General features: G+C 36.9%; 1 long non-coding RNA gene across 6 annotated transcripts in view; it reads right to left on the bottom strand.

Moving 5' to 3' along the window:
• Positions 1 to 245: 245 nt before the first annotated feature.
• LOC120756949 (uncharacterized) overlaps positions 246 to 24,560 on the bottom strand; it is a 98,001-nt gene continuing 73,686 nt past the window's right edge. For 3 of the 6 annotated variants that reach the window (XR_009208231.1, XR_009208232.1, XR_005702316.2), the window contains 4 exons: positions 9,937 to 10,079; positions 8,326 to 8,440; positions 4,294 to 4,367; positions 246 to 679 (listed from right to left, as the gene is read on the bottom strand). This is a non-coding gene — a long non-coding RNA (uncharacterized LOC120756949). Of the gene's footprint in view, positions 680 to 3,668; positions 3,862 to 4,293; positions 4,368 to 6,470; positions 6,769 to 8,325; positions 8,441 to 9,936; positions 10,080 to 24,560 lie in introns of those variants that run through there. The other 3 variants (XR_009208235.1, XR_009208234.1, XR_009208236.1) reach the window with 3 other exon arrangements.

The following is a 24,560-nucleotide window of genomic DNA, read 5'->3' as shown; positions in this document are numbered from 1 at the left end:
TCTGCTTGGCAGTTGCTAGCCTTGGTGTTTTTCCAGCTGCCAAATTTCAGTAGTTTTTACTCCTTATATTTAATAAATGGCTTCACTAGTAATCAAACTTGGACTGAACCTGGAAGAAGGCATCAGTTGCAAGCAAAGAAAAAACATTTAAAGCCATTTTTTTTAATACATTATTGGCCTACTAGGGAAGAAGTAGCGTTTGATTAAAAAATAAGTGTTCCAGTAGGATTATGCTTAGTGGCATCCAAGGATGTTTCCCTACAATGGCCTTTCTATTTGATCCGTTCTGTATAATTATTTAATACACTGTTTGACTTAGCCCTCAGGGACACCTGAGACATAGTCAAAAAACAGGGCATAAGTAATTCCAACTGCTCTAGCAATCGCTGACTTCCCCAAGGGTTCATTAGCCCCTGTCCCCAAATCACATGTCCTGACTTCTGTCTAACACAGCTGCAGCAATCTGGGTAGACTCACCTTAAGTGCTCATCCACCCACAGAGCTCAGAAAGTGCGTACACTGAAACAGAATTTGGAGTCTGCCTGACAGTCCTGGTGTAGGGGGTGGCTGCAGCTCCGTGGTGGGCACACTCTTTGTCACCTGGTAAAGAAAGGCTGAGTGCGTCTTGTGCAGCTCCATGAGAGACGTGTTATCCATCTGCTTGGAAGGTCAGTCATTCCTGCAGTACAGGATTCAAGGTAAAATTTGCAGATGGAATGAAAGAGGGTAGGCGTATCCTTCTAGTTTCTTGTCTTTTGCCAGCTAAATCATGGTCCTTGCTGTCAGGATTTTGGAAGAATTAATATCTTATCTACAGCAGATGCACGTTCATTAGAAGCAACACAGTTTAATCTAAGTTAAACCGTTGAAATCAATTAAATCAATGGAGTTAGGGCAGATTTAGAGCACTCAAATTGCAAAGAGAATCTAGTCCTTAACTTGCTTACTATACTATTTTTATACTGTGACCTATTTTGTAGTTATCTTTGGAGAGGAATGTTTAAGTAAAGAACATGGTTAAAAAAAAAAGTGTCTCATTTTTTACACACTATTACATTTCTTCAACAGACATATATATTCATTTGTTTAACTGAATAACTATTGTTATAGAATAGATAAAAATAGATAGAAAAACTGCCTAAAAATGCTAAAATTTTAACAATAACTTTATTCTGTATAAAATTTTAACAATACCTTCAGTTATAGCTGAAGCTCTCAAAAGGGGGTTAGATATTCTGTTGTATTAAAGTTCAAGCTTGCTTTATCTACATGACTGCAGTGTAATTTAATCCCTACTTACTGTTTCATTTGTAAGGTGAAATACTTCAGACAATTTAGAATATAGGAATATATTCATACAAGACATTACAAAAAATAGCTCACTTGTGTGTCAAAATGTGTTGAATAAGCCATTTTAAAAAATCAAAAGCTGATTAAAAAAGAGTACCTGGGTGAAGATCTAGGTTTTTATATAGAAATAAATGAAAAATAACCAAACATTAAAACTAATTGAAAAGAGACCACAATTATGATTCTGTTATATATTTTTTTCAACACATCCCCTCCCCCCAATCTCTTTAAAGACTGTGAAGAAAGTAAAGTAACATTAAATGCAAAAACACTTCAATATTCGACCTAATCTGCATAAGCAAGAGGTAGATCAAGTAGGATTTTGGTTTAGTTGCTCTGAAAATGCAGATTGCCTTCACACTTTGTGATATGTCACAGGGGGAAAAAAAATAGCCTGCACTTTTCAATCCTATTTTAAACAGGATCTATGAATAATATCTGGACTCATCCATCCATGTCAGACCTAAGTCTTGTGATTTCTTCCAAAATAGCCCAGTCCACACCAGCACAGTCCCCAGGCCTGCTTTTCACATAACTGCTGCACTCCAGCTGCAATTGTCTGGACTCGAGTCCTTACACATGCCTGTTAACAGCATTGCCTCTCAGCAGCTAGTTCTGATCATTTCCAAAGGCAAATACAAATAAAGACATTTGGGGGGCTTATGTCAACATTGAGCCCATTTCTTCCTGCCCACAATCTATGCTAATATCTGATTTTTGTGAGCAGCCCTTGGTGCCTTTTGTGCACACCTCTGGCAGGCTCCTTACTGTGCCTGCCTGCCAAACTCTTCTCCAGAAGAATGACATTAACACATAAAAATCTTATTGATACTCATATGCTCATTTTGCACATCATTGCATTCATTTTCTTACTGAGATTAAAATATTTATCAGAATTTGTTAGAGCCAGCTGTATTTGACTGGATTATGTTTAGAAGCAAGGAGTTTGATCCAGATGTCATTCTTCACAGTCCATCTGCTAGTTCTTCTAAAGAATTTAAAAATATATATGTTTTTCACATTTTAGCAGTGTTTTCAGTTCATTCTTCCTTCACCCAGAATATATAATGGTCAAGCAATGTTTACAGTTTGCTTGCTGGATCTAAAAAGCATCTCGCACTTCTTTGCTTTGTAAAATGCTCTGAATCTTTTATATAATTTTCACGAGTTTGCGGGAGAGCTCCATTTTTACATCTTTTACACAGAAACATTAAAAGATCTTTTAATCTGCCTTCTTCTCATACGAAACTCAAACTAAAAATTCTCTTTGTTCTTTGCTAAATGCCTTCTGCATTTCAATAAGGTGGGTACAATCAGAGTTTATATATTATTGGAAAACATAAGTTTCAATATCTGATTATTTTTTAAAAGGTGGGAAAGAATACAGCCTGAAAAATGTAAGGAAAAAAAGAATCAATGCCTCCATTTCAATTCTAGAAAGGTTCCTTTACAAAATAAACAATAAAAAATGTATTTCTGTAAATGGGAAGCAAGGATTATCTTGATATTACAAATTGGCTTACTTAATGTTTATTCTGGACCTTGCTGAATATGTAAATGAAATTCAGAGTCAACGACTGTTCTTTCAGACTGCTCCCTGGTTGTTGTTTTATGAAGGTGGTGGCTGGAGAGGGAATTAATTTCTTGGGGTTTTGTAACTCAGTAATCATGATCAGCTTAACAGATAAAATCCACAATCAAAATATATATATCTGCTTATAACTTTTCTCCTTCTGATGGTTATTGAGAAAGAATTGTGGAAAAAAACACTGTATCTCAGTTCTCAAAATATTTGTCCTGTGTGCCTAGGTGGGATCCTTTTTTCCTACATCTCTGGTGATGAAGAAAAATAGAAGAGCCTCAATTCAGACTAAGTCTGATGCCTTTTGTAATGACTACTCTCTAATATAGTTTAATTGCCTGTGAAGATGCAAAAAGGCCTAAAATCCATAATAATTAGCTTAAGATAACTGGCTGAGGTTCAGGCAAATCATCCAATATCAGCATTTCTGGTTACTTTGCAGAGTAAAAAGGAGACAATTAAGAGGGATAATCAGTGAATGCAATATGGGAGGGGGAAGTTTTATTTGCTAAGAATATGGGTTTCTAGCATACCTTTTAGCTTTATTGTATGCTGCAGACAGTAAACATCAGGCCATGTAAGCCATAGTCAACATCTACATATTAAAATTCACATTTGAAGGCTAGCTATGAGCCAAATTTGCAAGAAGATAAAGAAACTACTGAGAAAGTCATGCAGAAACAAATAACTCCTGCCTCTCAATCAGTTAGAAAGAGAAAACATTTGTAGCCCACAAAATTTGCCACTTTTTTTTTAAGGTCAATGAACCACTTTGGTCTGTGTTAAATGGGATTCTTGAAGTGATACCAGTACATTTAACATCACCAGTTGCTCTTACATTCCAGACGACAAACTAGCTGAAGTGTTTATCAATTCACCTGAACACACACTTCTCAAGGTCTGAAATTGCTGCTGTTTTCATATTGCACCTAGAAATGAATATCAAACCAGCGAGTTTGCTGCATGAAAATAGGTCACTGTGGAAGCAAATGCTAGCTAGAAACCAGCACACCACTTACATATATACGGGGGTATAACCGAGTCTGTAATTAAACGCTTACCTTACACTAGGAATAAAACAGTAATATAAGAAAAACAAAACCCCCATCAAAATTCAGATAAAGCCTAGACAGTATTGTCTCTATTTATGGCTAACAGAAAAAAGTTTTTATGCTTTTGTGTCCTCTCCAACCTGCCTCCAACAAATGAGTTTATGCATATCCAGATGAGATTAAGAATACCTTGGAACCTGTGGTTTACGCAGAAAAATTGCAGAGAAAAGAAAATACAGCGAAGGAGATAAAACAAATAACAAGCATATTAATTCCTTTCATTCGTGTCATTGCTGTGGACAATATTACCTGTATGTCGTTGTTGACTTTTCCACCAATGTCTTTATTTCAGCCTTGAACATTCCAATGAACATTCTGCTTGGCTACAAAAAAACCAAAACAGGTTAAAAGAGTAACATGAGCAGCAGGTCTTTTAAAGAACATTTCTGGAATGTGAGTGTATGCACAAGTGTTTATATCTTCACATATTTTTTTTAATTTCAACATTTCTTTAAAGTTGCTGAAAATATTTTTTTCCTATTTTTTTTCTTGTAAACACAGATATTAGAAAAAAAAATTTAACCATCTTATAACTCTGAAAAAAAAAAAAAAAAAAAAAAAAATAGAAATCCCACTATACCTGGCAGCCAGGTCTAAAATCTTGTTAGAGGCTAGGATTATGATTCATTATTGAACTTCTCTCATGTTTTTCTTCAATCAATCCAGAGAAAGAACTATTCTATCTCAAGCTCTTTAAATTACTGTAACCAAGTACATAACAACATACCATAATATTTTGATTTAAATGAAAAAATTGAAAAATTAGCCATGGTCACATACATATCTGCCTTCCTCACAAAATTATATAGATGAAAGTATAATTGGAGAAACCACAACAATATATTTTAGAGTAACTATATTTTAACTGCTTTCAGAAAATTTAATTTATTTAGAAAGGCAGGGGAATAACCTTTACTATGTTTAAATGAAGCATTAAGCTTGTATTCTATTGTTTTAAATTAATTATTTTGCCTGCAAAATTAGTATCAATGCTGCTTCTACTGAGATTAATAGCAAAACATCCACCATATGAGCAGGGCTGAATCTCACTCATCCCTTAAAATATCTACTATTTTAAATCAATTTATGTATGATTCTTCAGAAAAATACAATTATACCCAGCAGTGAAGTGCCACTCATTTTCCTCCCTAACTTTCAGAGAAAAGAATGCACTGAGTAAACATCAGGGGGCTACAGATGAAACTTGCAATGAGCTCTTAGCTCTGATCAGTTCTCTGAAAATAAACATTTCAAAACCTATGTATGAACCACACAAAAATTTCTATTTTTCTGACCATTCTAAATCACAGTTCAATATGCATTAGCTGGGCTTCTGTCAACATAATTGGCTACAGCAGTCAGATTTTCAGAAGGGTTTAACTTCAGCTTTGCTACCAAAACAAATAAGATTATCAGAACAAGAACTGCATACAAGATGCTGACTTCTTTGAGAAATCTGGGCGCAAGTGTCACGGTTGGAGCTGCTTAATGCTGGCTTCTTCTGAACATTTGACCTTCATCTAAGACCCAGAGTGGTGCCAAATCCTCTTTAGAAAGCCCATCTCCCCTGACTGCCTTTTCTCCCTGTAAAAATCCACTCTACTGCATCTGCAGGATTAGTAGAATAAAATAGGATACGGAGAGATACCATATGTAGTCCAACCATTTTGCTTTTTAACAGTTACTCCTGCTGCTTACTGCTTGATTCCATAGGAATATTTATCTTAATTATTGAAGAGTAGAAAAACCAGAAAAGACCTTCTGAACTAGTGTGTTTGCTCTTGTGAATTTCTCAAGATGGCTTAGCTTAAGGAAGGACCTTCTAGACATCAACGTAAATTCACATTTTGATGGATTTTGTATTGATTGCCAATGTCAATGTTAAAGCACCTGTTTTTTGGGCCTAAAGAAAGCATTTTCTAAAAATAGGCATCCAGTTGCCTAGTGGGCTTGAATTCAGTGTTGACAGAGCATTCTGTTTAGTTGCAATTTCTTTTGTCTTGCTATATATATTATATATATTTTTATATTTCATTTTACTTTTTTATTTGCTTTTTATTTATATTTTGCTACTGTTGCTTACTTTTACCTTTCCAATGACTTCTACAAGTATTCCATCTTCCATCTGTCTCTTTTAGAACCATATAAATACAGTTATATTAATAAATATAGGACATATTTAGATCAAATTAAATATTCCATGGAGAGTTTTCATTTCTTACTGATTGTGATCGACATGAACACAAAACTACTGGGTTTGCTTACAGGAACAGAGAAAAATTGGAAATTTATAAGCATCCTCTGTGGCCTTTTAAGAAAGAGAGATCTGAGAACTTTTCAGAACCATATTCCCTTTTCATTTATTACCATGTCCCAGTGGGAGAAAGGTGGAAAAGAAATAATAGAAACATAGAAGTACAGACAGAATAGGTTTATATTTTAATTGCAGACTGTTTCACAAATGCCAGAGAACAGCAATGTATTAATTTAACATAGCTGTGGCCTCACTGCATCATCAGTATTTCCAGGTCAAATGGACGATGTGATAAAATGAAACTTCTGATGTGATACTTTCCATAAACACAGGTGCAAATCACGCCCTGCTGTTGGGATGATCGACAGTTCTGTGACTTCAGTCATATCAAAATGACCACATTCTATAAAAGGGGACTAAAGGCAAATGGGCACACGAGATTGTCTGAAGATGAGGATCTCAAAATCCTTCTGGAACACATGAAGCACAATATGGTTACACGTAAAATTTATAACAGAGAAGAAAGTGTAAGAAATAAGTAAAATCAACCAGAATATCTGGTTGCAAATCAGTGCGCTAATTCATGTTGGGGAGTTTTCCCCCACAGGAAAATTCTCTTTAAAGCTGATTATAACTTGGGATGGAGACACTGTACAGTATAAAATAATAGCAACATTTTATACGAGGAAAAAAACACAGCAGGGTAGAGACTTAGAATTTATTGTGAGCTTCATTAATTTTACTGTGGTTCAACTTAACTAGATTCTATGCATTATAATTGTACACCATGGTTTTCCAGACAGGATCCTGTAGAGGAGTGAAACAAAACAGAGAACAAGAAGGGAAAGAAAATAAGGCAACTAAGGGGAATACACTGTCCAGAGAAAAGGTTTTTCTTGAGCGTAGGAAGAATACAAAAGAATTTCCTCTCTGACTAGACCACATTTGTTTGAAAACACAACCTCAAGAAGCAGCAACTGAGACTTTGACCAGAATTTATCATTTACTCTGTGATGAGCAACAAGCAGATTTGTCAAACATTTTAATGCTGCTCTATTTTCTTGATATGTTTTACTTTGACATTTTACTTGTTTAGAAACAGTTAAGCACAAATGAAAATTAAATGTAGTATTTGATTTTTTGTTAAAGCAAAACATCCCACTCAGTCTGAAGTCAACCTACAATCTGGGGTTTTGTTTAAATTTTGTGGAAAACGAAAAAATAAAGATACATTTTCCTTTGGCATTGTCCCTTAACATTCTTGGTTTTTTTTCCTTGTGCAAGTTCAAATTAAAAACATTTATAGAGCTCTACTCCTGCTACAAATTCTTGGTCAATTACTGCTCTATCAGTGAGGTATTGTTGGTAAGAAAATCACTTTTTCTCAGGTGCTCTTTTAAGAAACTATTTCTGAACCTTCATTTTTTTCTCTTTTATTTTTCAAATATTACTTTAAAGTTTTGCTACTGTTGCTTATGACAGCAGCATACAATAAGTTAGGAGAGCAGTGTAAAATCTGCTAGATGTCACAATTTACTACATTATATCATAGGGGAAGAGATGGAGCTTTGTATCTCAGGGAAAATAGTGACAAAACAGTCAAGCAGAAACAAGTTCAGTACAGAATAACTGCAAGTAACTTGCACTCTGCCAAGGGAAACCATGCTGCTCCTGAGATCAGGGATACTTTTGCAGGCTTTGCCACCAACTGCAGCGGACTCAGTACCCACTTTATCTCCTAGAAGGAATTCCCCAGTTAAATATCCACAGTCAACCCTAACACAGAGATTAAGAGACTAATCATATCTTGTTTAGCCATATAAATCCCAGTTCAGCCCTTACTGTTCAGCCTAACTGTTCTAATTCTGTTATCAAAGGAGTAACTTAATATTGCTGACCCAGTTCAATAAGGTGGTAAGAGGGGATAAAGGGAAGTATTCATCACAATAAGGTTAACACACACTTTAAGGGAAACAAAATTGACTCCTGTGATCTCTTGAAGGGACCTGAGCTACTCTTCCACTCACCTTTGGCAAAAAAGCAGCAGAGACTTGCCTCTCCCCATGCAAGCTTCCCATTTTCCTCAGCATTCACTAGTTTGATAAGGAGTATCTAGAAGATATCTGCTCTGTGGAGACTCCACTGCTTGGTGGGGAGAAAAAAAAAAGCTGTTACAAGTCTCCATACAGACAAACTCTCTCAGTAGTTTAACAGTAATATACATATAATATGCCTTTAAAACTCTAGGAATGTGCTGCAGAAGACAAAAACACAAAATATAGGGAGGAAAAGGTAAAATAAAGAAAAGAAAGCTTCAGCCTATCCAAATATTCCATTACCAAGGTGTTTATTAGATGGTTATTCTAACTATTTTGTCAGATGTTCTCACTCCTTCTCCACACTCTTTTCTTTATTGTGACTTTTCTTATGGAGAGTTGAGAAGCATTTCAAATGAAGGAGTCACTTTTTCAATAATACATCAAACGTAATCTGAGCACATTCAGAAATGATGGGGCCCATAGCAAATTACATGTTGCAAAGCCTCATCAGCTGAAGCGATTACTTCATTTCTTCAAGTCATTTTAAAAGAGCTGAGAAACTGATGCTATTTACATCATGTATATAAATAACATGTATCTCATATTTATATAAAATGTGTGAGATTGGTGAACATTACTGCAAGTGTTCATTAGAATTTTAACTTGAATTCATACTACCAGTGATTGCACAATGGAGACAATGATTATACCCAACCCCTTTTGAATTTTCTCTCCATGGGATTTCAGTGAGTCTCTGCTTTTTTTGCTTGAGCTTTCTCAGAGGCAAGGGCTTGTGATGACAAGTGAAGTCTTTACAGAGAACACTATTTCAAAAAATCATTTCAGGAGAGCTCCTAAAAATCAGCCATCTGAAGACAAACTCATTGTATTATGAAGGGGGAAAAAGGGGGAAAAAAAAAAGGGGGGGGGGGAAGGGGGAAAAAGGGGGGAAAAGGGGGAAAAAAAAGGGGAAAAAAAAGGGGGAAAAAAGAAAAGGGGGGAAAAAGAAAAGGGGGAAAAAAGAAAAGGGGAAAAAAGAAAAGGGGGAAAAAAGAAAAGGGGGAAAAAAGAAAAGGGGGAAAAAAGAAAAGGGGGAAAAAAGAAAAGGGGGAAAAAAGAAAAGGGGGAAAAAAGAAAAGGGGGGAGAAAAGGGGGGAGAAAAGGGGGAAAATTGATATGTTTTCCATATTTTGTTTGGAGTTTGCTTTGATTTCAGTTAAAATGTATGTATAAGCACTATAAAAATACCTGGTTTGATAGATTTCAGAAGTGTTTATCAAAGACAAGGAGCACTTGTCAGCAAACTATTTCCATCCTGAGATATATCAGAGACATCTAAGAGCGTATTTTTCTTTTTATGTATGCTAGTACAACTGGAGAGATAAGTATTTTTGCAAAAATCTGCAGTTAATCGTATAACAGTAGATTATATAGCACAGTTGGTTTGGTACATGACAGTGCTCCACATTTCAGGTGAGTAACACTTCCAAAATCCCAAAACATTGTTCCAAAAACGAGTCACCCACACAAGGCACTGAAGCCCTTCAGAGAAAAGAAGCTTACTTTGCTAAGGAAAGGTTTATAACCAATTAATCTCACCTAACTGGTATTATTTTACATACTGTATGGGACAATTCATCACAGGATGCCCTTTTTCCCAAAATTCCTCACCAGAGCACTCAAGGCCAGTAAAGTAACCCATCAGAGGGCAAATGTGAGTGTGGATTTCACCTGTGAAGACTCTGGAAGTGGAAGAACAAAATATTAAAGAGCTGTGAAAATAATAGTTTGTTGATGACTAAAGAGTCTGGCTCTATTTCCAAATACTACTTTAACTTGCTCACCCACCAGAAATATCATACAGAAGGTTTCTTGAAATTCTCAAGTGGATCAAAAAAGTAGCACGAATGAGATACTCTTTTCAATTATGTTTACTTACTCAATTGGAAGATTCTTTCCAACTTCTATAATGACAGGTTTTTCACTAAAAAGCTAGTAAAGATTAGTTGGGACTGTCATGACTAAAAATCACAATGGCTGAAGGACATAATCATTATGAAGATTTAGGTGACTTCCCAAAAGACTATTCCCACAAGTTGACAGTGTCATGAGCATTTCAAAAACTATTACAATATTGATCAATGAAATCTCCCACTCACTTGACATACAGAAGCATTCCTAGTCACATTAAATACTTTGGAGTCTGGACTTTGAGTCTACAAAATATTTAAATCCTGTTGATATTTTTGTATTGTAACTTACATTTAATTGGGACTGATTTTTTTCACAGATTGAGAGTGCTGCTTAGTCTATGATGGACAACTAAATAAAAGGGAAATAAATTGGTATCTGACAAAACTGGCCTTAAAGAACTTTTCTGCAGAAAAAACCCAACCTGTCATAAAAATACAGTGAGGCACAGACTTTTGTAGTCCAGTAGCTGAACCCCAAGGCAACCTTTTAGCTAATATGCAAATGGCAGAAGCAGCTGTTTATAGTGGCTTTTTACAGTTTGGTTGCATACTATAACAAAGAAAGTTTTATATTTTAATTCATGTTTGCCCCTATATAACATTAGCTGAAGGAACAGTGAATCTCTGGCACTGTACATCTGAAGACAGTGTAGTATGGCCCTGGAGCCAACAGGTATTTTGCCTTGGATTTTAAAGGAGGTTTGTATGGAGAACAGAAGAAAAAACAAACAGAAACCGCCCCCCCCCCATAGCTACATTTACTTTGCATTCAAGCTGTTTCAATAGTGCATGAAGAGAGAAGAAACTTTATGCCAAAACAGCAGTAATTTCAAGGAAAGAAAGAGGTTCTGAGGGCTCTTTGCAAATGAAAATTGGCAATTGGCACCAAGCCACTTTTGCAGTGAGTCAGAGCTGAGGTCGCTACTACAGCCAGTGCTTTGCCTCTCCTGAGTAATAAGCTTTGTTTGGGGGATGTCAGATCAATTTATTATACACATATTAAATTTGATTTTCTACTGCATTGACAAATTATATACAGACAGGCTTATGAAAACCTCTGCTGTTAGCATATATTTGTTTGTATTTCTTATACCTGCAGTTCAAAAAAGTGAGAGCCATCAGAGTTGTTGGATTATTACTGATTATTATTACACTTGTAAGATAACAGAAACCAATATTGCAAAAATATATAAGCACTTAATTTTCACTTCATTCGAAAAAAAATCTGAACACTTAAAATATATACTCTATAAGACAACTCAGAAAAAATCCCCATATTTGAAGTTTACATGTAGGTCCTATAAAAAAAAGTACAAATGTTTTCAATATCCCAACATTAGCCAAGATTTATGTGTTCAGCTAAAACGAAAGCAGTCAATAGGTCATTTACTTAGTCTCTAATACATTATAAATAACATCTAAATAAGCTAAATTAACTTAATAGCCAGAGTAACACCAGGAGCAAAAGAGTGACTTTAATAAGTGCCATTTCACAGGAATGAAACATATCAGACAGATTCCCTACAAGGCAATGAATCCACCTAAGAATGCTGACTCTGGCATATGTAACAAAATGCTATGTTCAACTTGTCAGTACGCTTGCTGCTCTCTTCCTCTCCCCAGCCAAATATTCAGCATTATGAAACTTTAAAAAAATATCCCATTTGCACAAGATTTCCTGTTTGAGTTTTGTCTGTTTTTGTAATATGATGTGTCCACCTTGTTTGTGTCCACCTACATATTTGTCATCTCAATAAATATTGAGCACAGTGACTTTTTTGAACTGACTTTGAAATACTGAGATCAGAAAGACCTGTCAGGTCCTAACAACTCCATGAAAAATAGACAAACCTTGGAAATGCCCACATGAGAAGGGACTCCTCATAAATCTTCACATTACATTTCTTTAGACAACAAAATCAAAGGGAAAAACCTTAGAATCATAAGGAAACAGATTTCATTCCTTTTTACAGTTATGGAAACACTTTAATTAAATGCCTGCAGGATGAAAAAGATGGCTACAGAGAAGTGTCATTTTCCAGGTCCACAGACACACTAATGACACAGCCTCAGCAGAATCTCTATAGAAACATAGCTTGGGTATCATATGGCTCCGTACTTCCCCAATCCTCTCCTTTAACATCAGATGAACCAGTATTTCAGAGGGAGCAGGGAAGTTCATCCACCACAAAGCTCTAGCCAGATTAAAATTCACTTTGTATTGTTTCAGCAGTTCAAAATACTCCTATCAACCTAAAGAATACACAGTGGCTTTTTTGTCAGGGTGTCTACCTGAAAGGGCCTCCCTTATACTCTTGAGACCCATGTGCTGATGCTCCTGCTGACTCCTGTATCTCTATTACCCTCTGTTCCTCAGGGTCACAGAATGGCAAAAACAGTGACATTTCAAAAGTGGGTGGATAGCCTAGACAAAATCAAATGTAAAAATAGTTTTAAAAAAAGAGAAATTTTCACCAAAAGGGAAAAAAAAAAGGCAAATTTTGGAGTGCTTTCTGGCAGTAAAGCAACTGCAAATTAGTTTTTTTATAATCCCACTTAATCTGTGGAAGGAAACAGAGACATAACCTCTAAGGAAATGACCAGGTTCTGTGTTCAAACCTAAGTTAAATGAATGCAATGAATGGATGAGCAGAGACTTGCTCATTTTTCCTTTTATGCCTTCCTTTTTCAATACACATTTCTGAAGAAGCGCACCAACATGGGACAGGAAAGTTCTCAAGAGTGAAACAAGTATATGAGTCTCAATGTCACCTCAGGAAAAAAGTGCATTTCTTGTTGAAAAATCCAAGTGGTGTCTTTATGGATGACGGCCACCACGAAACAAGTCACAGAGATGTCCCTTTTGCAGAAAATAGAAATTATGAAATGATGTTGTACCAGAGAAAGACTGACAAAAAAATCTTTTGTTTGGGAGAAGAGATTTCTAAGCACACTTCCATGGCAGCAGAAATGGGGACACTACTATCCTTAACACAGAAAAAATAACTAATGCGAGTTCTGAGTGTTTTTCACTGAATATCAGTATAGCTGAATATTTTCACTATAGACGAAGTCAAGGATGTCTGAAGAGGTTTAAAGTACGCACTTACACTGTAAGAAAGCAAAAAGCCTTTAAGTTCAAAGCTGACAGCTTAGAGGAGACTAGAACACTGGCCGCTTCTGTTTCCCCTTTTAAAAGGCATGGGCTCAATGATACTTGTTTCCTGTCTTGCTATTCTTTTAATTTGACAGCAAGACAAACTATAATCATGTTTGGGAGATCTGAGGTAACATTCAGCAAAAGGGACAAGTAGTAAAGGCAATGCCAGAAACACAACGTTATGTTGTTCTTTCAGCGTATTTATCTGTAAGATCTTTCTTGTCATGTATGATTGCTTCAAGTGTTGGTTTATAATTCTTTTTCCAATATTAATAATTCTTGAAATACAAGGTTTGGTTTCAGTAAAATTCATGTTATAAGGTAAAAACTGCTGCTTTATTCCCAGGAGAGACACAAGTCTTCTATGCCTATTCTTAAGGTATTTGCTTTTTACCATCACCTTGCTCTTTTTCCATTGGAAGAACTGTAATTCTGTTCTGAAATAAAATTTTAAATATGCATTGAACACATTTTGAAAAGCACCTGAACTACAGGAACACAGACAATACACATATTTTTTCTCTAGATTGATTAAAAAAAACTCATGGAAAGTAAGAAATTTGTGACTTATATTTACACAGAACAGTTTCATCTTCACCTTTCAGTGCCAAGCGGGGACTTCTGACATACACGGACAGCAATTAAAGGAGGGTAAAAAGTGCTAATGTCCTACTAAAAACAGACTCTTTTGAGCAGGGAAGGTCAGCTAGGTAGTTTCTATTTCTTTTTTTTTCATTTAATGATATCTGAATAAATATTTCTGCATGTAAATTTACCTCACCTGCAAAAAAAAAAAAAAAAAAAAAATTACATTCCTTAATGAACATTCACTTATGGGAAAACAATTCTCAAACATTTTTAGTTCGAGCCCTTTTGACCATCTAAAAATTAGATTTTTCTTCAGCAAACCACAAAAAAACAAGCTGAACATTTACATCTCCATTAATGTATTAATAGCACCATCACTTAATTTACAAGGCAGGCTTTTATTAATACACTACTTTTTCTCCTTGGAACACTACTTTGCTAGAGTTCTAAATCAAGCACTTTCTTTGTAGTGAGCATGATCAGTTTCCCAGCACATTCACTGTAGTTACATTCTGGATGTACAGAAGTCTTGATGGTGGGAGTTCTGGAAAAAAAAAATCTGGTTTTCAAAGATATCAGTGCTAGATAATGGAGCTCGGGTGTCCTTATAGAGTCTATTCCCTTTAAAGTACAGGAAGCTCTATTTGAATACTAAGTATTTTCAGCAATAGCACACAATTTAAATATAATTTTCAATTACATACCTTCCACAGTAAAAAAATCCATTTTAATGGACTATGACGAACAAATATCATAAGAATATGGGAAGGCTATCTTGGGTGACAAAAGTGATTCTCTGCCCAATTCCTAGCATTCATATTAGGAGGCTCTAAAGCACATTTTCCTTCCTCCACATTAAGAGGACACTGAATCACTGTATCAAGAAGAATCTGCTCAACTGCCAGTGCAATTGCCACAGGGAATTGTCTCCATCAATGCAACACAACAGATTTGCCTGGGCATATCACACTAACTAGCTATTTCACCACATTTAGCAGAAGATACTGCCAAATTACTGTCTAATTCAGTGAAGATACAGATCTAGCAGTCTATTAGAGTCTTTGCTTTGACTTATAGCCTGATTTAAAGTGACAATTCAAATCTACCCTTGTATAACCATAAAATAATGGGATATTAATAATACAGGTTGTGCATTTCATGTCAAGTTTAATTTTAAGATTATTTTCAAGATGAAATGAAATATTTAAAAACTGAAGTGAAATGAGAAATGAGGAGGCTGGAGAAAGGTAACTAAATCATACAAGTTTTATACTGTCCATTTCCTGTGTACATTGTCAAACTTTTTAATGGGTAAACACAGTGGAACAGCCATTTTTTACACCTCAATATTAAAAAAAAATAGTATCCAAGCAATGACAGATCATTTATATATATTTTTACCCTGTATATTTCAAAGGCAGTGCCAAGCACTGTGTCCTTCCAAGCCTTGAGAGGAGATGCTGAAATGAAGGCAAGAGTATTAAAGAGAATAGTCAAAAATGGCACAAATTCAAAGTGCTCCAAAGATCCCATAATGGAATATGAAACCTTCAAAAAGATATTTATACACTTAAGAAATTGAAGAAGGGCAAATGAACAAGCTTCCCAAAAACAATGAAGAGGCAAAAACATGAGAGAGAATTTAGGAGCTGGAAGCCACTTGATGGTTGAGGCTATCCCTAGCAACATGCACACAAGAATGAATGCAAACAGCTTGAAAATACCATTTAAATCCAAGTCTTGGTTAGAAACTGGAGTCAGTTTCCTTGTGGTAAGAACATCCTCATTTTGCATTTTCCCCAAGTCTATTTGGGAACAAGGAATTTTCTTCTGGGCCATCAATAGACTATCAGACCCAAATCTTTATTGTTACACAGGCTGGACTGTGGGTGAAGATTAGACCCAAGAGCATTTATGGGAAAAACCAAGTCAATCCTTAGGATGGGATAAGATAGGACTGGTACTATCAGTAGTTATTAACCTTCCAGATTCTGCCCTGCTTGAGTCTGACATATGACCTCTATGACTTAGAGGAATAAATTTGCCTTCTACAACATCTTAATGGGAAACTCTAGAAACTGAGGAGACACTTCCTCTCCTGAGGGCAGTTCATTCTTTTTCCTCTGAAAAGTGTCCAGACAATGGCATCATTCCTGCTTGATCCTGTTAGAAAGTGAAACTTAATGGGAAATTAAGTTTGAGAAATAAGAATCTTCCACCCACTAAGAAATACAAATCTTTGTGCTCAACAGCAGTCAGATTGTGAGTCTTGAACTGAGTCAGCTTTTAGACAGCACTAGTTCTGTTCCACATCATGTACGATGTGGGGATACTCTTTTTAATAAGAGAGCATACACTAATGATATCCATGACTACTGGCTATGATTTTTATTAAAGCAGCGTAAATGTTTTATACCAAATGAATCTTTAAAATCTATTCAAATGAGATTGTGAAATCCTTGTTGAACAAGGCAAGCTCTTTTTTTCATGTTGCAGGCATACATTGTGACTACTGCAAATGTCAGAGTACGAAAGATCTCCTTACAATGCCCAGATTTGAATACATAAAAACTTTCACCACTTTCACTGAATGAGAGCCAATTTAACAAATCACTGAAATTTACTCTCAGAAAGCTGTTTCAAACCTGCCCTGCATAAAGCATCTAGTCAAAGCCGTACGAATAAACTTGATGAGGTTGCGAATTTGCACTTAGTGGGTTTAACACAATTTATTGGATATATTATAAACATTTCAATAACTTTGCATTTCCTAGACCTGATTTTCCATTCTCTAAACTGGCAAACTCTCAGGTCAATGAGTTTTCATGACCCATTTTGCAACATTAAATTATTTGAAACCAAGTAGAGTTTTCAAGATGTATGGTTATGATTAAAAGTGGCAGTTCCAGTTTATAAACTATGTAAAAATCATATTGCACTTAGATAGTCCTATAACCTTCTGCTGTTTTATACCTTTATAACAATTTTTAATTTTTTATTGAAAATTTATTATAGCTAGGTGCAATTGTTAAGGTGAAATTGTAAAACAAGGGTGTAAATTCCAATGTAAAAGGAATAGGTTGAATATGCTTTTTGAATATGCTTTTGTTTAAAACGTTTGTGGCAAATAATACATCACAGAAGATGTATTTGGGTTTTTGTTGCTGTTTTTTGGTTGTGTTTTTTTTTGTTTGGTTTTTTTTTTTGTTTTTTTTTTTTTTAACAGGGGGCTTTCCAGGGCTGTATGCCATAGTTGTTGTAGAAATCTGGACAGTCTATTGCTAGCCTATCAATATTTTGACAACAGAATAAAATTGAAGGAAAGAAATATAGAAAAAGATCAGTCTAAGCCTCCCCATAACGTGAAGTTCCTATTCAACGGTAGTAATATAAACGGCTCCCATATGAAACCTCTGGATACAAATAAGTCATTTACTTAAAGCCACTTAATTTCTCTCTACCAACCACTATACAATAATATCCCTTTGCGAGAACCAGCTTTTTTGAAGTAAGCTTTATAAAGGTGCTATCATATATCAAACAAACAAGCCAAGCTCTGGACATGTATTCATGTAAGTAACTCAAAAGTAAGAAACGTATTAGAAACAGAGGTGAGAATAGGATGCAGGTCTCCTGCTTCCTGTGCTTCAGTTTGTGGTGTGTAGAGGTGTGTCCTCATCAACTCATGCTGCTCCAGGGTTGCCCACATGAGTAGACTTTGATGCCTTAAGTTTTAACTTGAATGTATTTCAGATTCTATGCTGCCTAGGTGTGTAGTTTTGAGCCTCACATTAAGTGTTAGTAAGTTCTCTTCACAGAGTAGGTAGACAAAACAAATCCTTTTCCAGCCTGAGACCAAGGACAACCATTACAGGCCCAGTTTCAGGCCCAAAAACATAAACAACAGTGGATTGAAAAGAGAAAATAAGGATGAGACTTAATGATCTGAAGCTGTAATTGGACAATTAACCCCAATATGCAAATGAACCAAAACATAAAAGTGTGAGACCTGGTGACAGGTTGTCATTTTGGGTCCATCTTGGGTGTAGCCCTGGCCAGGCCAAAGTGTACTCTTTAAGGCCTTCTAATAAATACCTACTTTATTCTCTTAGCTCTATCTAGTCTCTGTTCCAGGTTCAGTCTCCCAAGGCATCACTCTACATAAAAGGGGTAATCTCAAAATTTCCACTCAAAACACAATGAAATTCTTTCTAGCTGCAAGGAATTCAACAATGCCCTACTGATTTCAGTCTTCAGACTTTCTGGAGTCAGGGTGGTCTGATATGCCAAGTGCTCAAGGGCAGAGAGAGGGGTTTCCTGCTGCTTATTCAGATGAAGGATGTCTGAAGTAGAATTGGATTTTAAGGAGTGTTTCCAAACCAAGCTGGGATTTTTCCCAGACACACTTTGCACAGTACTCTCTCACTTTCCCTCACCTTCCCCACCCCCCAAACACCTGCAAACCATCTTTTACTTCTCACACCCCATTTCTTTGACTTCGCTTTCTAATCAACACTGTCTTCTTTCAACAGAGGTTTCCCATTGTCTCAAAGGACCTATGCTTCATTCCAAATTTCACGTCCAAATGTTCTCTTTTTCTGTCCTTACATTCAACTCTGATACTCATTTGCATCACTACTGGAAAAAGTGCAGAACATGGTGAATATTTCTTTCATCTTCTACTTGGTCATTTTCATATATATACCAAATTTACAGTTCAGGCAAAGAAAAGTCATTTCTGCCAGTCACCTTGAAGTCTAGCTAGGAACCTTCAGGAGGACTCAGTCCTCAGAATTACAACATTGAGGTTCATCTAAACTGATAGAAGTATATAGGTATATTTTTCCTCAACAATACAACAGAGATTGAACACTGAAATGGAGGAGTTTCCATGCCATATCCCAGTCTGGCAGAGCCCAGTCTTGGAGATACACGATGTAATAAGATATGCATTTTTAATATATCTAACACACCCTACAGAAATGCAATCTCAAAATCTTGAAGACCTCTGTATACCACTCCACATGATCTACAGGACAATAGATACTACCTCTCATTTCTGTTGAGGGACTGGCAGTGAAACTTCTTGTTCTGCCATCTCCTTCATAGCCACACAAAAGATGAATACAATTCCCCCAATAAGCTACATGTTCTTTTTCTTGAAACAACACTATGCAATGGAAAAATTGAAATCCAAATAGGCTAAAGCAAGGGAGAAGTCAAAAACCATTACATATGCTCTCTGGAGGGAGTAGCATAGGCAGTCTGCAGTTATATAACATTTCTTGTTGCTCAACAAAAGAAAAAATATTATGTTTATTTTATTTTCAAACAGATTATTTAAAAGCAGTTTTCTAATATCTTTTTCTACTAAATATTGAGACATTGTAGAGCCTCTAAAGCAGTTGAAATTAAGGCATCATTTAAACAAGAGAATTAAAAAACAAAATGGAAGTATTTTCTGCCAGATTTTCCTAAAGGTTTTATTACTTTTATAGTATCCTTTTAAATATACTAAAGTTTGTGAAAAAATGTTTCTGTCAAAAGATGCTCAGTTATTTTATTTAAGAACAGAGACCTACAAATAGCCTTCAGGAGAGAAGATACAACCCCAAAACCTTTCTTAAAACCAGAACAACACAGTTGCCCTTGCCACAACAAAGGTTAATGGTATCCCAGGCTGCATTAGGAGGAGTGTTGGCAGCAGACTGAGGAAGGTGATCCTCCCCTTCTACTCAGCATTGGTGAAACAACTGCAGTGCTTGCTGGGTCCCCAGCACAAGTGAGACCTGCTGGAGAAAGGGCTTGAACATAGGAAGGGACTGAAGCATCTCTACCATAAGAAAAGACTGAGAAGTTATGACTGTCCAGCCTGGAGAAGGAAAAGCTCAGGAGCATCTTATCAAAGTGTATAAATACCTGCAGGGGCAGTACAAAGACAGCAGAGCCAGGCTCTTTTCACTGGCGCACAGTGATAGGACAAGAAGCGATGAACACAAACCAAAACACAAGAGATTCCCTTTGAACCTCAGATAACAATTTTTCACTATAAGGATGACCAGGTGACCAGGCACTGGCATAGGTTGTCCAAGGAAACCTATCTTCATAAATATTAAAAGGCCATCCAGCTATGGGCTAGAAGCAGTTCTAGGTGAACTTGCTTGAGCAGAGAGATTGGGTAAGATGACCTGCAGAGATCCCTTCCAGCCTCAGCCATTATCTGAGTCTTCAGTCATGAGGTTTTCTTTATCATAAAAGGAAGTTAAATTCATAAGATCATTAAAAAAAAAAAATCAAAAATCAGTGGTTTGAAAGACATCTTTAGAAGGGGGACTGTGGGATTGTTCTAAATGAAGCTCAACAGCAAGTTCCTAAAACACAGGTAAGGCAAATCTCCAGAAAGAAAGCCCTCTCAAATGACCAGAGCACTGGAGTGAAAACAGTGTTTGTTGCAGTGGGTTTCTCGGAGCAGCGGCTCCTTCACCCAGGCTAGCTCGGACACTGCCATCAGTCAGGGAACATTCCTCTGGATCCTGGGAACCAGAGGAGCAGCAAAGGGGATTTTCCCTTTAACATGGGAGAGACCTCACTGAAGATGGAGGGAGGAGTTGGACTCAGTTGGAAGGTAAAGTCCAAGTTGTCTAATCAGCCCCACATAGGGACATCTTAACCTTAGGAAGTCTCTCCAGCGGAGCCGCCCAGGGTGGTGAGCTCCAGGATTAAACACAGAGGAGGGACTAAGGGAGGAGACAAACCAACATCCAATGAGGGACAAGGTGGGAGTGGAACAGGGCTGGAGGGACATTCAAAGAAACCAATGAGGACATAAAGGGATGAACCTCCTCGGCTCCTGCCCTATCACTCGATGTCATTACCCAAACTCTCTAGAAGCTGGGAGGAACAAACGAATGACAGTCAGGGCCCATAGGAGGGGACTGGGAGGAATGTGGGAGGATTGACAGGGAAGGAGGGCAGGGACAAACTTTGGAACATAACATTTCTTAGGAGAACAGGGGAGTACAGAACAAACCGTTATAACAAAAATAAATAACATAAAATACAATATGAAAATAAATAACACAAAGCACAAATGCAACAAGTGTTGGTGTCAAGTCTCTACAGTCCAAAATTCTGTCCCTGTCCTCTCACAAATGCCTTATGGAAGTTGGTCAAAGTCATTTCAACTCTCCAAGTTTCAACTACAACCTTACGTTTTATGCAGAAAAATCAAAGCGAGATGTTTAGACATGGACATGGGGAGAAAGAAATGCAAGGCTTTATAAGAACAAAAAGAAATAAACTGATCAAAGGAACTGCATTCATCCACCTGCTAGTACAAAATCCCAGATCAGGAAGCTCTTACAGATGCTGCCTGTCCTGCAAACTGACTCTCCACATACAGCACTTTGATCAGACTGTACAATGCTGAGCTTGTAACAGATGAACTCATGGAACAAACAGCACATCCAGCTCACAAGAGGTGACCTGCACCAGCTTGGCAGAAGGTTAGTGACTTGTCCATGCTGATGAAGCTGCACACAACATAACTTCTTCCCAAGACTTATTCTGTTGCCTTCCATGTAGAGGTGCACAAAGTAAGGACTGGATTGTGATGACTTGTGTCGGAATGTGGGTGACAGTGATGAAAGATTCAGTCCAGAAAATCTGGGCCTGAGGTAAGTACACCTCACAACTCATACACCACGTATGCAAGAGATAAGATTCTCCTATGGATTTCAGAGGAGCACCATGAAAGTTTGAATGAATACAAGCCTGTGTTTTATCTTCTCAGACCTCATTCCCTGAAGCATGCTGGTGAGAAACACAGCCATACAAATGCTCTAAGAATATAACTTTACTTTTGGTGCTGATTAACTTCTGTTTTCTTGCTTATAATTTCTGGTTTTGCTACATAGAACATCCTTTCCTTGGGGTGGGCAACACTACGAGTTAGGGTTCAGATGGGTCTGTAACACTGTGTTTTATTTCAGTGTGCACTGTTACTGTCCTTTAAGGTCAGTTGCCCTGAGGGTCATAGGGAGGCTGTCTGGGTGCCACTTCAAAAAAACCCCAGCATTTAAGCCCATCTCAGGCACACATAAGATAGCTATTAGTCTGTCTCAGGGCCCATTTCTTGGTCAACCACAGCAGCAGAGCTGGGAGACTCCTGAAGTTGCCCTCTCACAACAATTGAATCATCTTTGACGTTACAAGGCTTTTATAATAATGCGCATATATGGCTAGAGAGCTAAAAATTCAGTTTGTCTTTGGGAAAAATCACTTTGCATCCCTGCGAGCAAGCTAACAGGAAGGCACAAATACTTCAAGACTAACATTTAGAAAATAGTTGAAGCTCTGGAAGGCTATGAAAAGAAAATAGATAATCAGTCTGGGGAAAAGTAGCTAAGCCGGCATTGAAATGTGCCAGTCAAACAGCAGGGAAGAACCCATCAGCCCAAACAAATGGAAACCAATGAAAAACACACTCTCTAATTGCTACAAAAGATTGTACACAAGGGAGGCAAAGGAAATCCATTGGGAAGGCACTGCACCAGGCTTATTAAATACCAAGACAGACAATAAGGCCAAAAAACATAACAGAATTCTTCAGGAACGGATAAACTCTCTTGAGTGGAAAAGGTATTAAATTAACCAAAAGAAACCAGACTTCTGGTGGGACAAGAACAGCTCATCCCACTGTTACAAAAAGACAGAAAATGCAATTAGCAGCTGAGATGAAACAGCAAAATAAGAGAATAATATTGCTGAAGCTCTCGGGAAACCCAGACTGAGTTTTTCAGTCTGAACAGAAGAACAAAAAAATACCCCAAACCAAACCAAACAAACAAAAAACACCATTAAAAAAATTTCCCAGTATATTACTAAAAAGTCATATAGCATAAGATGAAATCACTAAGAGTAAGTTGCTGGAAGACACTGGAGGGTTGTAGCAAATGTTTCTGAAAAATGAAATCAAAAGAAGGTTTTCTCAAAGTATGGCATTCAGAATGACCCAGAAAAATATCATGCAGTTAATACACTTTCTAATATAAATTCACTTGCTCTCTTTTATGACTGAGTTTGTTATTCAATGGACTGATCACTACTAGGATACTCAGGTCAGAGCCATGTGAGCTTCCCCAAAGCTCTACCCCAAACACCAGCTTTCACCATCTGGGCCATCAGTTTCAGTGCTGACATTTACCCCTCTCATTGCTTTCTTTTTAAGACAAGAAGTTATTGAAACTATGAAAAAACCCATGAAGTTTCAGAAGGATTATACTGCTGTTGACAAAAATCTTCCACTTGGACTCTAAGAGAAAATGAAAAAAAACAAGTGACCTGAGACAGCAAGCCAGACCAAGACAGCCTCCTCCCAGTCACAAAATAATGAGGCAATGAGGGATAAAAAAACCCTGAATGGAGAAAAAAGATAACATTTCAGCTCTTCCTAATTTGTGGGCCTAGGCACCTTCTCAGTAGTAAAAGGGTCACGTGCATATAGTACCAACCTCACAGAGCTATGATCTCTAGATGCAGTACAAATACAAAGACAGAACCAGTAAGCCACTTATGCATTAATCAGGTTGTAAATGTTGCCTAAATTCCACAAGTAATCACTTCTGCTTGCCTCCTAATTGGAGATAGTCCATTAAAAGAAAAAAAAAAAAAAAAAAAAAAAATCTCTGCCAGGATATTTTAAATGCTTCTTTCAGAGAAAAAAAGTTTAAACCTTGGAGAAATACGTGACAACTGAAAATGGAGCACACAAACTAAACAGAAGAATTTCAACCTTCTAAACAGTGCCTTGATTTTAGGCACATCTCCATAGATCTTTATTAGTTAAGGCAGTGTCTTAGCAGGCTGTGAAATAGATATTTACTTACCTAGGAGATGGTACATAGACATTAGCTTAGTTCTCTCTGCAGACGTTAAGATGACAAAATGTGTCAAAGGGCATAGGACAAATACACGAAAGGGAGGGGAAACCTAGAGAGCTGCTGAATTCCTCACTTGAGCAAATGGTTTTAAGCTGCCAAGACTGGAATTGAATATGGTACAGCTTAGTCATTCCCTAAAAAATACTCTCTTGAAAGTGCTCAATTTCACCAATTCCTAAACCAAGTTTTTTCTGAAAGGTCTAGTGAGGCCAGTAACCAAGAGCAGCAGACATTATCTTGGCAAGGAGTTATTTCTTCACCTTAAGCCTTCTAAGAAAGAAGTTTTGTTTTGTAATAAGGAATATTCCCCAAGAACATGGAGTGCTTGTAAGTCTAGTTCCTCTCTTAAAGACCTTTCCTGCTGTGCCACTAAAATTGGTGGCAGCTCTGTAACTGCCACTTCCTCAGCACCCACTGCTTTTGCAAATGCACTCAAGATTTTGTGTTTTAGGAGCTTTCTGAGAGAGCTGTGCAGGCTGAAGTCTCAACAGAAAAAAAAAAAAAAAAAAAAAATCCACATAATACAATGCAGGAAGCTATTGAAAAAACAGAGGCTTTTAA

Source organism: Hirundo rustica, chromosome 1 (assembly GCF_015227805.2).
Source record: "Hirundo rustica isolate bHirRus1 chromosome 1, bHirRus1.pri.v3, whole genome shotgun sequence".
Lineage (NCBI taxonomy): Eukaryota > Metazoa > Chordata > Aves > Passeriformes > Hirundinidae > Hirundo > Hirundo rustica.
Note: the sequence above shows the minus strand (reverse complement) of the source record. Positions and strands in the feature narration are given on the sequence as shown.